This window comes from Lepisma saccharinum, chromosome 25 (genome assembly GCF_977018435.1).
Source record: "Lepisma saccharinum chromosome 25, izLepSacc3.1, whole genome shotgun sequence".
Lineage (NCBI taxonomy): Eukaryota > Metazoa > Arthropoda > Insecta > Zygentoma > Lepismatidae > Lepisma > Lepisma saccharinum.
In genome coordinates this window covers 30,469,552-30,488,913 of record NC_139253.1, presented here as the reverse complement: position 1 = coordinate 30,488,913, position 19,362 = coordinate 30,469,552, and the positions used below count along the sequence as shown (strand labels likewise).

The window sequence follows — 19,362 nt, the reverse complement described above, 5'->3', positions numbered from 1 at the left end:
TGATTTGATTTTGGTTATTTAGCGTCGCTTTTCTTCCACTTTTGCCTAATCGCGACGATGAGGATGTGTGATGATATGATGAAACCGACAAAGGGACACTCACAAAGAACATCCATCCCCAGGCCAGGATTCGAACACGGGCTCACTGGCTTCGTAGCGAGCCGTGTTAACCAGTCCACAACGGAGGTAGGCAAAAAATCCAAATATCGAATAAGTTTCTTCGGAAAGAGAAAATTGCGAAACACGACCATGTCAAGCAAGGGTGACATGTGAGAAATAAGACCCACACTTCTTGTGAGTTGCCTTCTTGAAAATTTTTGGCAGTGACGTATCTGCACCTTGGTGCGTGACGAGGGAGACGGTATTAACTTCCCATTTGCGCAGCGGGACGGAAATCCAAGGTCTCACGTCATTTGATTTGGCGTCTCCATATTTTCTTCATACAGTTGCTCTCCTCCCATCCCTGCCATAAATTCACGGTTCTTTCTTCCTCCAAACGCTGTCGATTGAATTTCTTTCACCCCGTTAAGCCGTGTTTATCGCAGCCTCTGGCAATATACCAAGATAGCAAGTGTTATCGCAATCTTTGATATGCAGGATTGCTTCCTGGAGGAACATCTGAAGGTCAAACCTACTTCTTACCTATGATTATTCGCTGTTGCTGAAGGATATTTTCAGTGATGCTGTTATTTCTCTGCTATTTTGTGAATACAAAAATATCAAATTTGGGTGAGCCTTCCTCTAGATACCGAAGGCTTCCACGATGCCGTAGTAGTAACGTCGTCGCATTGTAATCAATGGGTGCTGGGTTCGATACCAGGAGGAGGCACATTGCACAGTGGTTCGGATCCCACTTTAAACTGTAGGCTCAGTCCAGATTAATCTGTATGTGCATAAAGCGGACTTAAGACAACAAATCAAACGAACCAAACAATGTAGACACCCAAATGCCAAACACCAACTTTCCTGGACTGCATTTTGCAGACTAGCGAGGCTCTGGCGTCTGGACGTGCGGCCAGTATAATCCTCCGTGGGGTTTGTGTCGTGTGCTGTCCTTGTGTGTTTGTGATTGTCCCTTCACCCATCCCATCTTATAGCCATTGATCCTCATCTTCGCGAATTAGCCAAAAATGGTAGAAGTGCGGAGTAAAATAAACTAAATCAACCAATAAGATTAGTTTCTTTTTGCCAAGATTTACTATGCATTGAGGCACGGGAATCTCTGCAGGAAGCTAACAAAAACAAGACCTCGGCGCAAGTAGGACTCGAGAAGAGTCGACGAATGAACGCGTGAGAGCGGATTGAGCGCATGGAAGGAAAAACGCGGCTGCATCTACCAGACGTTGACAGCAGCGCGCACTGCTTTGTTCCACCCACTCGCTTTCTCCCCTTCTATACCGTTATGCGCGGCCTTGCCCCACAGACTCCAGAGACAGAGTGTAGATAGCACAATTATAACCACTTGCAATATTGTTCACACTTATATCTCAATTCCAGCATTGGAAATCTCTTTCTTAAGTTTTTCTCATGTTCATTCAGGGTTCGTATTTGGTTTTAATTTCTCTCTCTCTTTCTCTGTATATCTGTGCTCGATGTATGGGGTGGATAAAGGAAGGAGCCAGACATTTCAAATCGTAAGGGTGGCACTTTTAAAATCATTTTTGTGATATGCAAGAACCTATTACGGATGAGTAAGAAATGTGTTTTTCTTATAATTGAAGGGCTCGTGTGGTAAATGACATTTTGGTCATTTTTGAGTTACAAAGTAAAATGTACCATCCTTCAATTTTCGAGTGAAATTGCCATGCATACAATTTGCATTGGACTCAGTGAAGCCTTGTGAAATTGGTAAACACAACACGAAAACTATTTATCCACAGTATAGTTCATAATAATCTATTTTCTTAATGAACTCAAAGTGACCAAAATGTCACTTACCATGTTTTACACCCGACCCCTTCAATTATTATTTGTTTAATAAGTTTCACCATAAGTACCTTTGTAGTTTGTAAAATAATTAATCACAATAAGATCTGTCTGGTAAGACGAATAAGGAAGTGTGGCTAGTTGGCATCATCTAGAGTTGGTCATCCTCAGGGGTGTTCCTTAACAAAACATTTTGGGACTTCGACACTCATAATTGTCATATGAGGTGTGTGAGCGTTTGGCAAAAATAGTCATTATAAGGCATTTTTGTCCTCACACTAACATCACATCCTCTGACTAACATCACACTTACACATCATACATCAAACTGTAGGTCCAGTCCCTATTAACCTAAATGTGCATAGAGTAAACTTAAAACAGAAAAGCTCAAACTCACCAGTAAGTATTCGGATAGTTAATATTGTTCCAGTTGCACTCTGAAATCCACGTCACATCATAATCGAATAATCCCGGATTTGAACGTCAAGACAAATTCCAGTTCCTCCTATGCTTTTCCTCAATTCAAAGTCACTTGCACAGGTATTGCCTGGCAAATTGTCCATGACTTATTAAATTGCATCCTACTTGTTTTGGAGGGATGGATTTTTACGTATAGGTGAAACTCTCATTGTTTAAAAGAAAGAGAATTAATATGGTAATGGACAATTTGCTTGGTCATATTTATGCACCCAACTCTACTGTCGTATATTCCACAGCAAATCTTGTCTCATAATTCAAATTGAGTGTAGCTTTTGCGAAACAAGAGGAGCAAAAATGTGGTAGCAGACGAGATAGTGCTCGTACTAGGAGAAATGAACACTGTTTTTCGACGCAGTTAGCACGCATCATAAATCGCAGCCACGATCTTCAACTTCGGTTGTCCTCTAGCTCAAACTACATAACTTGGGGCTGGACGGTTGGCCGCCGCCTGGTCCCATTATCTTCCGTTCCCATTGTTGCAGATAAAATCACAACAATCCGTTCTGATGGGGAGGAAAGGCAGGGCGAATGAATATTATCGCTGTAACACACCACTTGCCTGCTCTTCTCTGCATATGATATTGATCGGACCTTAACAACTGGTCCCTTTGTTTGGAAGCAGGCATTGGAAATCAGGTACCCTGCTAAATTTTTGCTGAACGATTTTTCCTCCTCGAACATCTCTGTTGAGAATGCGAGGGAGTTTTATCCACTAACTGTCGTTGTTTCCCTGGTTGTTATGTTTTGTATTGAATTTCCTCCAGTACTTTTACAATTTTTGCTCGTCTACTTATAACGGGATGTATTTGTGTTTTGCAGGAAAGTCAGAAAGGGAAGTGGAGAGATATAAAGACACATGTATTCAGTCTAATTCAATTGGCTTAATTGCTGGGCGGCAAATGCTGATTCAGTGACGACATCATCAGTCGACCACTCCTCAACAAAAAACTACCTCAAATATGACTTTTGTATGGTATTTAGGTGAATACTAGATTCGACTGTCCCCTCTGTCATCCCCACTATTTTTTCTAGGGCCGCCACTGTTCCGATCTACCACATAACTCCAAAAGGGCAAATTAATTGATTGATTTGGTTTATTTTACTTCGCTTTTCTGCCACTTTTCACCGACCCCGAAGATGAGAATGAGTGAGATACTATGAAATTGATGAAGGGGCGCTCACAACGAACACCCATACCCAGTCCGGGATTCGAATCCAGGGCCCCTGACTTCGTAGCGCTCTGTGATAACCACTCTGCCACGGAGATCTGCAACAAGTACATTAAATAATCACACAAGAAGTTTTATACAGTAGTGTATGAATGATTGTCAATGAAATGACAAAAGAAAATAGATAAATGCATGCAGTGGCGGCGATTTGGTTCCAAAATTAGGGGGGGGGGCAAGAACAGTTTACTTTTCCTTGGTTTAGCATAGTACGGGAGCAAAAGTTGCAAAAAGTGGAGGGGGGGGGTAACTGCCTCCTCGCTCCCCTAATCGCCTCCACTGAATGCATGCATGTTTTCTGTATGCGTAAGAGTGAGTGAGTGTGTAAATAAAATTACAGGCTATTAGAGTTAAGTGCTGTTGGAAGTAAACTTTCTAGTAACTCACAGGAAACCTGTAATCCTATCTGGAATTATCACTTTTTGTTATTTATTACACTTAAAATAGTGCAAAATTATGTTCAGCTCCTTGTACCTTGCTAAGATTAAAATTTTGTAATTATTGTTTGAGCAAAGAGAGAACGTGTTTGCAAATTTTAAATCTGTTCACTTACTACATGCATGCACTTTGGACTTCCTGCATATTGCAAGTGAAATGTGTAACCCTCACCTAGAAACAACGTAGAGCTACTGCACCAAATTTAACTTTATCTTCTGGTGAAAAGAAGTTTTCAACTCTCAGAAGCAAAAGTAAAACTATGGGGTTGGAACGTGAATTTTTGCCCACATGCCAGTCCTAAAATTTGGTGCCATTTCTGAGATACATTCATTTAAGAAAGGGCACATTACTTTTGTTTTCATCACAAATTCAGAAGTACTATCCAAGTCCCTGACAGGGTAAATTTCGAATGTAAATTTGCACTGATGGCTAGTAAAGTTAATTTCTTGTAATTTGTTATTATATGGTTGATCTGCGGGGTACTGCAGAAACTTTTACTAACCTCACACCTCAGTACGCCGTACGAAATTGTTTGGAGAAATGACGGTCGGTCTAATTTTGGCTGCCATCCAGAAATCGTTGAGAAAGACCATGGCTGTTTTCCCAGAATTAATGGTTAGTTAACTTAGTTAATTAATGCAATTTTAATGATTCCTTTTTAAAATATTATATTTGTGACTCACACAAGTGCAATTTATAATCATCATGCAAGAGAAAATATATTTTCAGAAAAGAAGAGGTTGGGTTTCGTTTTTTCCAATTAACATGCATAACGTTAAATTTTTAGCTGCTGAACGATGTAAATTTTGCGGTACATTTTTACAATACAGTATAGTGTAGAAGTTGGCTTAACACTCTATAAAAATCAGGGCATTGATGCTTCTTGCTAGTTGTCCAACCCTGTTGTGCCATTCGTAATAAGTGAATCCGCGGTGACTGTCAAATTCAACGTTGTCCACTTCTTTCTTTACTTCCTTCGGTAAGTTTTTTTTCTGGTAAAGTGAAGAGCCCGCATTGATGCATTACCTCTTCTAGCTTCCCAATGTTCCAAACTTGTTACCAATTTACTTCCAGGTAATGAATATGGGTCCATGGCCTTAAAGGTCTTATTTACGACAAGGCAAAGTTTGACACTGTAAATAAATTGGGCATAATTGATTCTAGTATCACCTCTAAGATAAAGAGGAAATAAGAGGAAGCAGTGAAATTAGTCTCACGAGTTTGCCTTCCTTAAAGTCAGCGCTAAGAATGAACAATTTATGAAAATGTTAAAGTTAAATGAAAATGCATGAGTGTGTAACTGCTAATAATTTCTCTTCAATCTTCGGCGTTAAATTTTTCTTCACCTCAGCCCTGAACCCCGCTTCCAGTTGTACCACATCCAGTGCATTTTCCACCAGTTCTCACTGCTTGAAGAAATATTTCATGAATCCAAATGGAAGGATGAAGGAGAGTAAAAGGGTACGAGGAATTCCCTAAAGAGGTACATATTTCATTGCTATGGCGGAATAAGTATTCTTCCGAGTGACCTTGAGCGCATGCATTACGCTTGCATGAAGCGGAGTGGGAGGAAGCGAGAGGAGTTTAAGAGGAAAAGATGGTGATGGTTGCTGGAGACTTACACCGTCGGGCCGTTGATGAAGTCTTGAATATTGCAATAGGACGCATTTCTCACTGCTCCACGCATTTTTCCTCCTGCAGCATTTTCATCACGGACTTGCAATTTTCCCGGTTCAAGTTGTTTATACGCAAGGTCTCCCAGTAAACAGGAGGCCCAAGATCTGATGTTAAAATGTTGCTCTATAATTCATGCTGGAGCGAATGGAGAGGCACTAAGCCTTTTCTTTGGAGGGGGAGGGGGTCTCGGCTCTGATTTGAAACCCTTACCCTGGTAGGGCAATCTCAATTTCCCGTCACAATGAAAGTCAAAGTACCTTTCAGCTACTCTCATCCATTTGTCTTACAAAATCGCTGATGAGAAGTATTGCTCCCAAGTTGGAGATGTTTTCATTGATATTTGTGCCGCGGTTCTCACGCACCACGGAAGTTCGCGTGTCGCGCTTCTCACGCGCCACGGAAGTTCGCGTGTCGCGCTTCTCACGCGCCACGGAAGTTCGCGTGTCGCGCTTCTCACGCGCCACGGAAGTTCGCGTGTCGCGCTTCTCACGCGCCACGGAAGTTCGCGTGTCGCGCTTCTCACGCGCCACGGAAGTTCGCGTGTCGCGCTTCTCACGCGCCACGGAAGTTCGCGTGTCGCGCTTCTCACGCGCCACGGAAGTTCGCGTGTCGCGCTTCTCACGCGCCACGGAAGTTCGCGTGTCGCGCTTCTCACGCGCCACGGAAGTTCGCGTGTCGCGCTTCTCACGCGCCACGGAAGTTCGCGTGTCGCGCTTCTCACGCGCCACGGAAGTTCGCGTGTCGCGCTTCTCACGCGCCACGGTATCAGGAGTTTCGCTGCTCCAACTAGCAGTTCCGTTACGATACTTTTCCACTGAAGGAGAGAGGTACAGTTCCATGATCGGTTACTGATATTATCACCCAACGCTTGTGCTTCACTTATCTTGTATCTATTGTTCACGTTTATGAGATTGTAATATGGTGCATGAATCACTCCCACTTCTAAACGTATTAATGGTTTTATCATATTCGATTCGCTTCGTACTTTTCGAAGCTACTATGGTGCCATCTCTTTTTATTCATATAAGCTTGATGTTCTTGTGGGTGAGCGTCTAGCGATAGCTACTTGGAGTGACTGTCAGCAGTAAATGTTATGACGTCACGTATTTATTGACTGCTGTGCAAAGCACAATAAGAGCACTAAACCTAACGTAACCTACTCTATGTGATCAGAAGTATCCGGACACACACCTGAAAATAAAGTACAAGTTTGGACAACCCTCCATCGGGAACACTGGCAGTCAATACAGTGTTGGCCCACCCTTAGCCTTGATGGCAGCGTTCACTCTCACAGGCATACTTTCAATCAGGTGCCGGAAGGTTTCCTGAGGAATGGCAGCCCATTCCTCGCAGAGCGCCAAAATGAGAAGAGGTATTGATGTGGATCGGTGTGGTCTAGCACGAAGTCGGCATTCCAAAACATCTCAGAGATGTTCTGTGGGATTCAAATCAGGACTCTGCGCACGCCAGTTCATTTGGTGGGACGTTGTTGTCATCAAACAACTCCCCCACAAGCCCTGCAGTATGGACGGTGCTCGGTCGTGTTGAAAGACACAATGGTCATCCCCGAACTGGTAGGCAGCATGAAAGCTGTTAAAATGTCAACGTAAGCTTGTGCCGTGACATTGCCATGTAAAGCAACAAGGGGCCAAGTCCCCACCAGGAGACACATGCCCACACTGTAACCCCGCCACCTCCAAATTTCACTGTCGGCACTACACAGGCTGGTAGATGTCGTTCACCAGGCATTCGCCACACCCACACCCTACCATCGGATCACCACATTGTGTACTGTGATTCATCACTCCACACAACGGTTTTACACTGTTCTATGGTCCAGTTTCGACGCTCCTTGCACCATACGAGGCGGCGTTTGTCATTTGTCTGTGTGATGTTTGACTTATGGGCAGCTGCCCGGCCATGGAAACCAAGTTTCCGCATCTTGCGCCAAACAGTAATGATGCTTGGAGTAGATCCTGATGCAGTTCGGAAATCCTGTGTGATGGTGGCGATGGATGATTGACGATAATGCTGTACGACCCTCTTCAACACTCGATGCTCTCTGGAGGTCAACATGGGAGGTTGGCCTGCATGCTCTTGGGTTGTACACATCCCTTCACTATAACATCGGAAACAGTGGACAGAGGGATGTTTAGGAGGGTGGAAATCTCACACACAGACTTCCTACACAAGTGGCACCCAACCAACTGACCACGTTGAAAGTCTGCGAGTTGCTCAGACCATCCCATACTGCTGTCTCACACTGTCTGCAGACTACTGAGTTCGCTGACTATGTGTTCCACGCGGTAGATGGCAGTACTGTGTCGCCCTCTATGATAAACATACGTTTCGCGGTGTGTCCGGATACTTTTGATCACATAGAGTATATCTACATGTTTATTTCTGGTATTAGTTGCATACGCTAGTGCGTTAAGTACGTCAGGTCTCTCTTAAATTGCTATAGCTCTCACTAGCCGATGTCTGTTGTTGCTTGTAGCACAATAGAAACACGCCTAAGGCCAGAAACTGTAATCAAGCATTATATAGTGCACTAATTACATGCATTGCTCATTTAACTAGTGTTTTGCTTGGGATGAGGTTTCCTTTAACCGATTAGTTATCGCTCTTTGGTCCGAAAATTCGATTACCAGTGTTGACCCAGCGTCGTGAGGGTAATTGTAAAGTTACACGTACTCGAAAGAAACAACAGCGTGCCTTGCTTCAGAAAGCCAGATTACATTTCACTTGAATCTGCGCATCATCCAATTAAGTCGCTTAGTAGTCCTTTACTCTGAAAGAGCTGTTGCACCACGGACTTTAATTTAGTATCTAAAATGTTTCAGATGATGATATTTGGGAAACTGTTCTAATATGGTTTCAGGCAAAAATAATTTAATGGTAGATAATGGTTACAATAAAATTAACCAAACGACTGCCATTGTAGGAGATAGGAATTGATTTTTTTTTTAATATGGACACATCAGCACATAAGAGTATTCTTGCCCATCACGTAATACGAAGGTAAGATCCTTACTTAAAACAAAATTGAGGATAGGGTACTACCAAGAAAATTAAATATGCCTGTTTAATACTTCCTCACTGAATTTTTAAAACTGTCATTCATTCCTTAATAAGAACTACAACTGCACTCTCTCTGGGAACAAAATCCCCACGTTAAAAGCTGTAATGTCAAACACAGTACAACACCACCCCACAGAGGATTATGCTGGTCGTGGATACAGGCGCCAGAGCTACGTTCGCCTGCAAACATTAAGTTACTGGAGTGTACTACATGGAAGTGAATTTGACTTTTGGGTTTCTTCTCAGTTCATCCTTTACACCCCCATCTAGAACTTACGCAGGTCGATTTGATGATTTAAAGAATAACGTTAGATACTAGTATTTGTCTTAATGTTACAGTCAACAGCATACAATTATTAAATATCTCTTATTTTCTTATTATACAGGGTGAGTCACCTAAAATTACCACAGGAAATATTTCGTGGACAACAATAAATATTGTAAAACTGCTTCCGCAGATATATAGGTATGAGAGGGGCTCATGAAATGAATGGTATAAGTGGACACAACACTCCAGTAACTTAATGTTTGCAGGCCAACGTATTTCTGGCGCCTGTATCCACGACCAGCATAATCCTCTGTGGGTGGTGGCGTACTGTTTTTGTCATTAGCCTACAGCTTTTAACGTTGGGATTTTGTTCCCAGAGACAGTGCAGTTGTAGTTCTTATTAAGGAATGTATGACAGTTTTAAAAATTCAGTGAGGAAGTATTAAACACTTCCTTACGCACTTGAACGTATTGTGTCCATTAATTTCATGAGCCCCTCTCATACTTATATATCTGCGGAAGAAGTTTTTCAATATTTATTGTTGTTCACGAAATATTTCCGGTGGTAATTTTAGGTGACTCACCCTGTATTGTTAACTTATTATTTTATTCTGATAGTGAGATAGTGAGAATCAGCTCAAAAATTATTAGTTTATTTCGGTAACTTAGTTTTGATTGATTGAAATGGTGTTTTAAGTCCACTTCATGCACAGAAAGGCAAACTGGGACTGGACCTATAGTTTAAAGTGTGCCTCCATCGGGAATCGAACCCGGGACCCCTTGATTACAAGGCGACGGCGATACCACTACGTCATCGGGGAGGCCTCGGTAACTTAGTGTTAGAATAGAGACAATAGATTGCATGCTAGAGGGTAATTATTCATCTATGATAAACGAAACAATAAGGATGAAGGGAAATGAATGAAAAAATCAAAGACGCGCGCTTTTGTTTTGTAATTTTTGTAAGAGGATTTATTTTTCCGATAAAGGAAACTTGTTACAAACTTTCTAAATTCTGAATATTACCAATTAGATGAGTTTTATATTAAGTTTATTCTGCAAATGATCGTTATTTGGGGATCAAAGAAGAATAAGCCATGAATCGTATTTGTTAGATTACATATAACAGGAAAAGGGAGAGACAGGAAAAGAATTAGGAGAGTTGTAGATGTTTTGAGTTGACATTTGTCAATTTTATTTGAGTGCTGAAACAATATATTCACTGGCGAATCGTTAAGATGTGTTTCCATAAGGCAAACTATAGCAGGACTCGTATGGTTGTTATTGTTACGTTGCCCAGTTCTTATTGCAGTAAAAACTTACCATCATTCCTTTCGCGAAGAATTCAGGACTTCCCAATTCAGGAACTATAGAAACTCAAATGAGAAGAGTGCCATGTCAAGGAACTGGTCTATACCAGTGAATTGTCTTCCCAAGTCTCGACGTCCTATCAATTGCCTCGGGGCAGGATATAATGGCGTTTGAAATAGTTGATATTACACACACTTGTGTAACACTGCTAACTTAACATGCAGGCACAATATCTGCAATATACTCAAAACATGTTAGAGGAAAGAAGAAACTCCCCTTAAAGCACAGTACTTCTTTTTCTGCAAATGGGTATAGGCTATACTGTATTTCTGGGTAACAGTAGTACCGATAAGAACTAAAAACTAAAATATCGACCCTTACGTCTTCCCCTTCCCTCCCGATTCAATTAGCAGCGGTTTCTGAGTTGGGAATACAGTAAAACCTCGTTAATCCGCACCCCAATACGCCGAACTTCGCTTAATCCGGACAGGCCAAAGGCAAAAGAAAAGCAGAATCCAAGGTTTTAAATGTGGCTAGAAGTCAACAAGAGAACTTCCCAAAGAAAGGGCAGTCAACCACTGATGAAATTCTGTTTCCCGCAGACTTTGTACTGTACTGTATAGTGTATTTAGGCCTATGCACTATAAATACACCATAATGAACGTGTTTTGATGCTATAAACTGAGTTTTAATGCACTTTCTACTGTTGTTTTAGATTATTTAAGTTAATCCGGACTTTCGTTAAACCGATCAACTTATCCCACCATTAGTCCGGATTAACGAGGTTTTACTGTATTCCGTTTAAAACGTTCCAATGCGAAAACTATCAGTTCCTGAATTGGGACGTCCTGAGTTGGGAGAACAGGACGTTAACTCAGAGGCCAACTCGGACGTGGAATAAACCTTAAGACATTCGATGAAATATCGCAAGTATCCACACTACCTGTCAGTCAACTCTAATTACAACCTCCCACTGATGTCAGTTCCATATAATTTACAATTACAAGGAAAACAGGAAATCTGGAAATAAATAACATTATCAATCTCGAAAACCTTTCTTCAATTACACTACAGAAACCATAAATTTGAATCAGCTTACATCATAAACAACTAACATCTCCTAGCAACGGAAAAGCAGACCTACAGATTTGACGTCATAATACGAGAATAGCATTCTTTTTAAAATTAACATTTAAAACGTCACATTACTGGATTAGGTACATTATATTTTCTTAGCTCAGCTGATAATGGCGTAAAAAAATTGACACAAGGCAACTTGATTGAACTAGCCTTGTGGGTCAAGTACAATCACACACATGTTTCGAAATGTCTGAATTCATAGATGTAGTAGTTTGGTTGTTAGCACGTTGTGAGATTTAGGCTTTTTGAGGATAATCTTCTAAGATGGCGTAGTGGTAACGTTGTCGCCTTGTAATCAAGGGGTCCTGGGTTCGATATCCGGTGGAGGCACATAGTCGTTCGGACCCCACTTTAAATTGTAGGTACAGTCGCGATTAGCCTTTCTGTTCATAAAGTGGACTTAAAACAATAACTAATTATTTGAGTATATATTGATTGATTGATTTGGTTTATTTTGCTTTGATTTTCTGCCACTTTTAGCTAATCGCGAAGATGGGGATGAGTGATGATTTGATGAATGATTTGATGACTATGGGGCTAGGACAGTTTACTTTCTCTTGGTGAAGAGGTCATATGCTGGGGCAAAAAGTGTGGGGCAACTGCCTCCAATGTCCCCCTAATCGCCGACGCTGCATATTTTGCATTCTATAGTTAATGTTAATATAAGACTAAATCTGTTAAGTTTTCTTGTACCTTTATCGTGTCTTTTGTGACAATCAAAGGCACAATGTGTGTTAATTGTGTGAGACAGTCTATTTTAACCAATCAACAACCTTAATGGAGAACTCTCAAGCAGCACATTCAGTGGAAACACCATTGATAAATTGATCTGTGTATAGTAATCGTAAGTCTGTTGGCAGGGTTCTGAATCATGAAAAATTAAATCCCAGTGTTTAGTATTCTGTCTGTGACCGGTCCACCGAAGGGCGGCCCAAACTCTCATCAACAACTCAAAGGTCCGGATTGAGCGACCCCGACAACTGGGGAGATGCTCCCAGCGTCTTCACACACAGGAACCATCCATCCGTGCAGGAGAGAGGGGATGAAGACTTAACATGCTATAGTCCAAGGAACGTGATGAGGGAACAAGAGGAATGGGCGATAATGAAGGCGAAGGAGATGGAATGACGGGAAGTCTTCTCAGGTCTCGTTACGATGGTTGTATTAGGGGATCCGGGAATGGAGTTCCAGACAGTAAACAAAGGCGCCTGGAGGCAGTGGGGGGAATTCTGGAAGGGAGTTCAAAGATACACTACATGGGGCCGGAAACTTGTTAGGAGAAATTGTTCTGTGAAAATATAGCTCGTTATATAGAAATCATAGGAACCTCCCTCGTGTATATGTTTGCTATGGAGAGGCTTATTGCCCATTGGGATCTGTATATCGTCGTTCTCTGTATTTAGATACCATTCAGGATTTTTTATGAGATGTTCCAAGATTATGCACCCGGTAAAATAACGTGTAGACTAGGTGCTAGGGTGTGATTCTGGCTGCTTTATGGAGGGTTGAGAATATGTCCACAAGTCAACCTTACTTCCATGTAGTACAGTCACGGACACATGTAACAATCCCATTAACTTTCAATGGACTGGTTACAACCCAGAAGTGTCCATGACATTACAATCTTGCAGACCAACGAGGCTCTGGCGTTTGGACCTACGACCAGGTCATTCCTCTGTAGTGTTGTCCTGTGTTTTGTACAGTCTCAACTAGGTAAGGGAACTTTAGTCCTCAGAGACACGTGTTGCTCAGTTTTGATAAGGGCTAGGTCCCGTATAATGTGACGGGTGCAAATAGCCTAAGTGCTGACGTAGCAACAATTTTGATTTCAATCAATCAATCGTTACTTTAAGGATGTGTATACTTGATTTTTGTTAATTAGCATTGCTTTTCTGTCACTTTTGGCTGATCGCGATGATGATATGATTTGAATGAAAGGAAAAGGAGGGGGGAACCCCCGAAGTAAGCCGAAGTACCTTTAAATAAACCAGGACGTCAGTTTCCTGAATTTAAACGGTTCTCCCACCTTTTATCCTCCTTCTTTTCGTCTATATTTTCAATTTTCATACATTAAATAGAAATACAACTACAATAAGAAAAATATATATATATATATATATATATATATATATATATATATATATATATATATATATATAGATGAAGATTCTAGTTACAAATTTTGAAATTTCTTCTTTTTTTACTATGCATTAGTATGATTGGTAATTGATTAAACTTATTAGTAGTATGGATTAATTTGTGTTCGTTTATTGGAGCAAGGAGACTTTCCACACTGCAACTCCCAGACTATCACTCATACAACGTTCATTATTCCATAGGCTACCGAACCAATTCAATATCATCTCAAACCAAGTCGATATTTTCAGTTCATATTCTTCTTTTATCACCAACTTAGAAAAAATTGTACATAAGTAATGCATTGTGAAAGTAATCTGTTTATCTTGGTATTGTCTTTGCATGTTTATGTTTATATTTTGTTTCTTTTATTTTATCTTGTTTCGTGTGTTCTTTTTAACACTAGGGTACTGTTTTACTGTTGTGTCTTTCCGGTTTAATATGGCTTCTGCTGTACTGGATTTGCAATAAATAAATAAATAAATTATCTTATAGATAGTAGGGAATGCTATGTATAGGATAACAACCATTCTGGTGTCCAGAACAATTTTGAGGGAGGGATATGATGGGGTGAGGGTTTAAATTAGGGTTACATTAAGAGTGGATCTCGGTGAGTGATGGTTTGGAAGAGTCTGCAATGACGCAAGTTCCCTGTCTGGTTTCCAGATCAGGTTTTATTGTAGTGTGTGGTGAGAATTTGCTATTTAGAAAAAAGTTAATTCCACATTGAATACTGAACTAGTTCAATAATTGAGTGGGTATTAATTCCTAATAAACTCTTACTATAAGAGGTTTATCTCGCCGTTGTTGCAGTCTATGTGTTGAGGACACACGCCCGATTAGTTACTGGCGTCAGCACTTCGTGTCAACTTGGTTTCGACGAAGCTGACACTGCATTCCAGTCTAGCGAGAGTGGCCGTGCGAGGTTCAAAGTCCGTGCAGACGAAGGCTGCTACGAGATCTCAGAATGCAATCCCACCGCATAATTTAACATGAATTAGTAATACAGGGTACTGAGTTTTGATGGCATACTAATTATACGGTAACTGTAATTGTGAGAAATGTAATAAATAAATATGACACAAAATACATAAAATACGCGAAAAATAATATGCAGACTTGATAATAATAATAATAAAAACAAATGATGATACAGTTGATGCAATTGACAAAAAATACCACGATTCGAACCCGGGACTCTTTCCGTTGTAGCGCGCTATGTTAACCACTCCGCCACGAAGGTCGGTCGATGTCTATATTGACATTTCTGGTGGTTACTTATATCATGATTCCAACCTGCGTATTTAGATTACTAGCATGCAACTTTAATCGGACATAATTCATTGTCTATTATTTTATATACTTTTTTTATTACTAGGTCTACGTTTGGAGAGAACGTATCTTCCCTCGTCTTCAATTGAACAAGTTTATTTTTGTCGGTGCTGGGAAACGAACCTGCGACAGACTTGTAATTATACAGGGTTAGCATAAATGATATTCCAGATTTGAAACATACATTACGTTTAATTGAATCCATGTGCACAAGCATTCCGACTGTAAGTTAACCGCAACGATGGATATGAATTGATGAAACAGTCGTATTGACAATGTATGATGGCGATGTATTGCTTATCTACAAATTTTTAACATCTCTTAGCACCTCTACATTCTCCAACACTCCCACTAGGTCCTAACTAATCCATTTTGGCGCTCACTTTGCACCCTCTATAACGGCTATACACATCCCCAATACCAAAATAGGAAATTCTGGATATGCTTCTAATCAATGACGATTGTCTCCTTCGGGCTACCTTCGTTGCGGAGTGGTTAGCACAGAGGGCTACGACGCTAGGGATCCTCAGTTCGAATTCTGTCCTTGCTATGGATGTTCTTTGTGAGAGTTCCTTCATCAATTTCATCATATCATCACTCATCCTCATATATTTGCGATTAGCCAAAAGTGGCAGAACAGTGAACTAATATTGAGTGATTCATTGGTTAGCTTTATGAGACTAAGCTTTTCTGCCACTTTTGATAATCGCGAAGATGAAGATGAATGATGATAAGATGAATTGTTGTTTTAAGTCTACTTTATGAACAGAAAGGCTAATCGGGACTGGACCTACAGTTTAAAGTGGGATGACGTTACCACTACGCTACCGGGGAGGTCCTGGTGATAAGATGAGATGGATAAGGTGACAATCACAAATATATATGAACGACGCAACGCGAGCCCAACAGAGGATTGTACTGGTCGTTCGTCCAGACGCCAGAGCCTCGCTAGTCTGCAAAATGCAGTCCAGGTGTACTACGCGGAATGGGGATGGACATTTGGATGTGTTTGGAGAGGGTCAATTCAACCAATCAATCAATATCTCCTTCAGGCGGTGCATTTCATACAACGCTAGATGATTCAGTTGCTCCTAATTTGCTTGTAACCACGGAACATTGGGTTCCATTTACAGTGTGACAGACAATTCATGACCCTATGTAAATTGAACAGTTGGAAATGAGTGTCTAAATATAGATCTATCGGACACACAGATCATTTTGCACTCGGTTTATCGACAATAGTCTGTGATATTAAAACGCCTCCAACGCCAGAAACACAACTAGCAAATGTTACGGTGACCTTATGTGTATATGCTTTGAACAACTTGAAGGCCAGGGATATTTGTTACGGTTTCTGCTTCTGTTTCGAATATAAAGGTGATGTTAAGTGACGTAGGAGGCTGTTGGATGGGAAGGCTTTCCTTTTGCCGTGTGTTCTACGCAGACCATTGCATGTACAGTCTATAACAAGCGAGCAAAGAGGTAACTCATGCGTTCATAAAGACACAGGAGTGGATAAACGTTGTTAATGGAAAATGCTGAATGAGACTCAAAAACAGAGTGCAGTTGGTAAAACTTTTTCACGCTCAGTATGCTGAGTTTGATCAAGAGCTGAGTACATCATCCCACACGGTAATGAGTAAGGCTTACAGTTTATGACGTAATGTCCAAGAGCAAGGAAAATTCGTTCTGACTATACATTCGTTATAGTTTCGCATGTTACTTTCATTCTCCTTATTCGGCTAATAATTTAAGGTAGAATCTAACTTATTACAGTAAAACCTCGTTAATCCGGATCCCGATAAGCCGGACTTAGCTTAATCCGGACAGGCAAAAAAAAAGCAGAATGTAAGGTTTTAAATGTGGCTAGAAATCAACAAGAGAACTTCCAAAGAAAAGACAGTCAACCACTGATGAAATTCTGTTTCTCGCAGACTTTGTACTGTACTGTATAGTGTATTTAGGCCTATGCCCTTTAAATACACCATAATAAAAGTGCTTCGTTGCTATAAACGGAGTTTTAATGCACTTTCTACTGTTCTTTTAGGTTATTTCAGTTAATCCGGACTTTCGTTAAACCGGTCAACTTATCTGTTTTACTGTATTAAAATAATTAAATCAAGACGACTTAGGTTGGCATGTGGCACGAATGGGAGAGGAAAGAAGAGTTTACAGGATTCTTGTTGGGAAGCCTGATGGTAAGTTTTGATTGATTTGGTGTTTTACGTCCACTTTATGCACAGTAAGGCTAATCGGGACTGGACCCCCCACAGTTTAAAGTGGGATCCGAACCCCTATGTGCCTCCACCGGGAATCGAACCCGGGACCCCTTGATTAGAAGTCGACGACGCTACCACTGCGCCATCGGGGAGGCCCTCTGAGGGTAACAGGCCTGTAGGAAGGCCAAGACGAAGATTGGAAGGATAACGTTGAGGTGGACCTAAAGGAAATTGGTAAGGATGGAGAAGATTGAATTGATCTTACCCAGGATAGGGACAGATGTAAGGCTTGTGTTTCTTAGAACCTTCTGGTTTAAGAAGACTAGAGAGTGAGTGAGTGAGTGAGTGAGAATCTAACTTCTTGTGTATTTCAGTTGTTTACGCACTTTTTCTTACATTTTTGGTGTTAATCGCTAAGAGGAGGATGAATATTTCACAGATGGCACAAACTATGGACTTATCACAATGCTACAACTAACTATACCTTGACATTATTTTAGGCGCTCTCTGTCAATAGCGTTAACAGTAAAACATCGTAGAAATAAGTACGTCCAATCCCGAGTAGTCTGTGTAATAAAACTACTGTAATTAATTCAGGGTTGTTTAAGGTCCAGGAATCCGTTAATTCTAATGGGTTCTATTGGATTCTGTAACAGAACAGGAACCTGTTTCTCACACAATTTAAATTCGGTTCAAGTTTATTGCTTTATTTCTATACGGAACTTGGACCAGATTTAAATTGATCCGGAAAAAAATATTCGTGGACCGAATTGAAATACTTTACGGATAAAAGGTTCTTTACGGTCCAGAACCCATTTACGCTTGCTGATTTTCGCTCCTGGACCGGAATTGGATTTATTTAAAATTCCTGGACATTTAACAACCCTGGATTAAATCACAATTAATCAACAATTTCTGGCCCTCCCTTATGGAGTAGTGGTAAAGTTGTAATCAAGGGTTCCCGGGTTCGATGCACGTAGTGGTTCGGATCCCACTTTAAACTGTAGGTTCAGTTCCGATTACCAAATCTGTGCTTAAAATGGACTTCAAACAAAAAGAAAAACAACCTCAAAACGAATTTATTTTAAAACTCTTACAAACTATTGCATTAATTATTATTTAGTTGCCCTCCTATATAAATTTGTTGACACCCACGTAAGGAGTTATTCCTGTAATAGCTATTATCATGTGGATATCCGTGCTTTTTTCAAACATATTGGTCATCAGATGAGACAGGGATCATACTGTGATTATTCACCCGGAATTCAAAATGTCTATATCTATATGTAAATGCAATTTGTAGAGCCTTAACTTTTGCCATTAAGAAGTAGTTTGGAGAGTTCTTGGCTTTCAGACAGTTTAGAAAGAGTAGTGTACAGTAAGGAATATGATTTTTTCTTCAGAGGTTTAGCCCATAATTGTAGAGGCGAATGACTCGGATGTAAAAGCACCCGAATGTTTTTAGCTACAAAAACATTAAACATGAGCTTCAGACCAGAATACCAACTCTTCCATTCGTTTGAGCTCGAACTCCATGGAACCGATGGAGTTCTTTCAACCTAGTTGCAACTAAATCAATATTTAATGTTCAAACATCATTACCTTCATTTGTTTGTTTATTATACACTATACAACCATACGGAGTTTCGATAAACAACGGATCAAGAGTAGTGTTTGCAGAAAAGTTTTTGTTTAATAGGATAAATATAGAATCAAAATTATAATCATGAATAATAACTTTGCAGTTAATGTTTACAGTGTTTCGTTGCTCTTCCCGAAAATGTGCATTAGGCTACAAAGCTCTTGTGAATATCGCCTTTCTCTCTCGTCGTAACTTTTACGAAGAAAGTAATAAATGTGTTTCAAGAGTACTAAGAATCATAACTTATAAAATTTGTCAGTCGAAATATGTAAATGTGTGTGCGTTTGTTTAAAGTGTATGGCAGCAAATCCTCGTTTCGTCTTTTTTCAAAAAAAAAAAAAAAAAAAAAAAAAAAATTGCACATTTGCGCACATAAATTGTCTGTGTGACACGTTTCTTCAGTCAAAAGAACATCATTACTTAACTAAAACAGAATAAAAATGATCGCATGAAGACTCGTAACATTCACGTGATGCCTCTCAGGGT

The 19,362-nt window shown here is 40.4% G+C and overlaps 1 protein-coding gene and 1 non-coding gene across 2 annotated transcripts in view; one reads left to right on the top strand and one right to left on the bottom strand.

Moving 5' to 3' along the window:
* tei (irregular chiasm C-roughest protein teiresias) overlaps positions 1 to 19,362 on the top strand; it is a 703,385-nt gene that overhangs the window by 257,299 nt on the left and 426,724 nt on the right. The gene's annotated exons all lie outside the window — the stretch shown is intronic.
* TRNAR-UCU (transfer RNA arginine (anticodon UCU)) lies at positions 17,315 to 17,389 on the bottom strand. Its single transcript has one exon. It is a non-coding gene; the product is annotated as a tRNA-Arg (tRNA).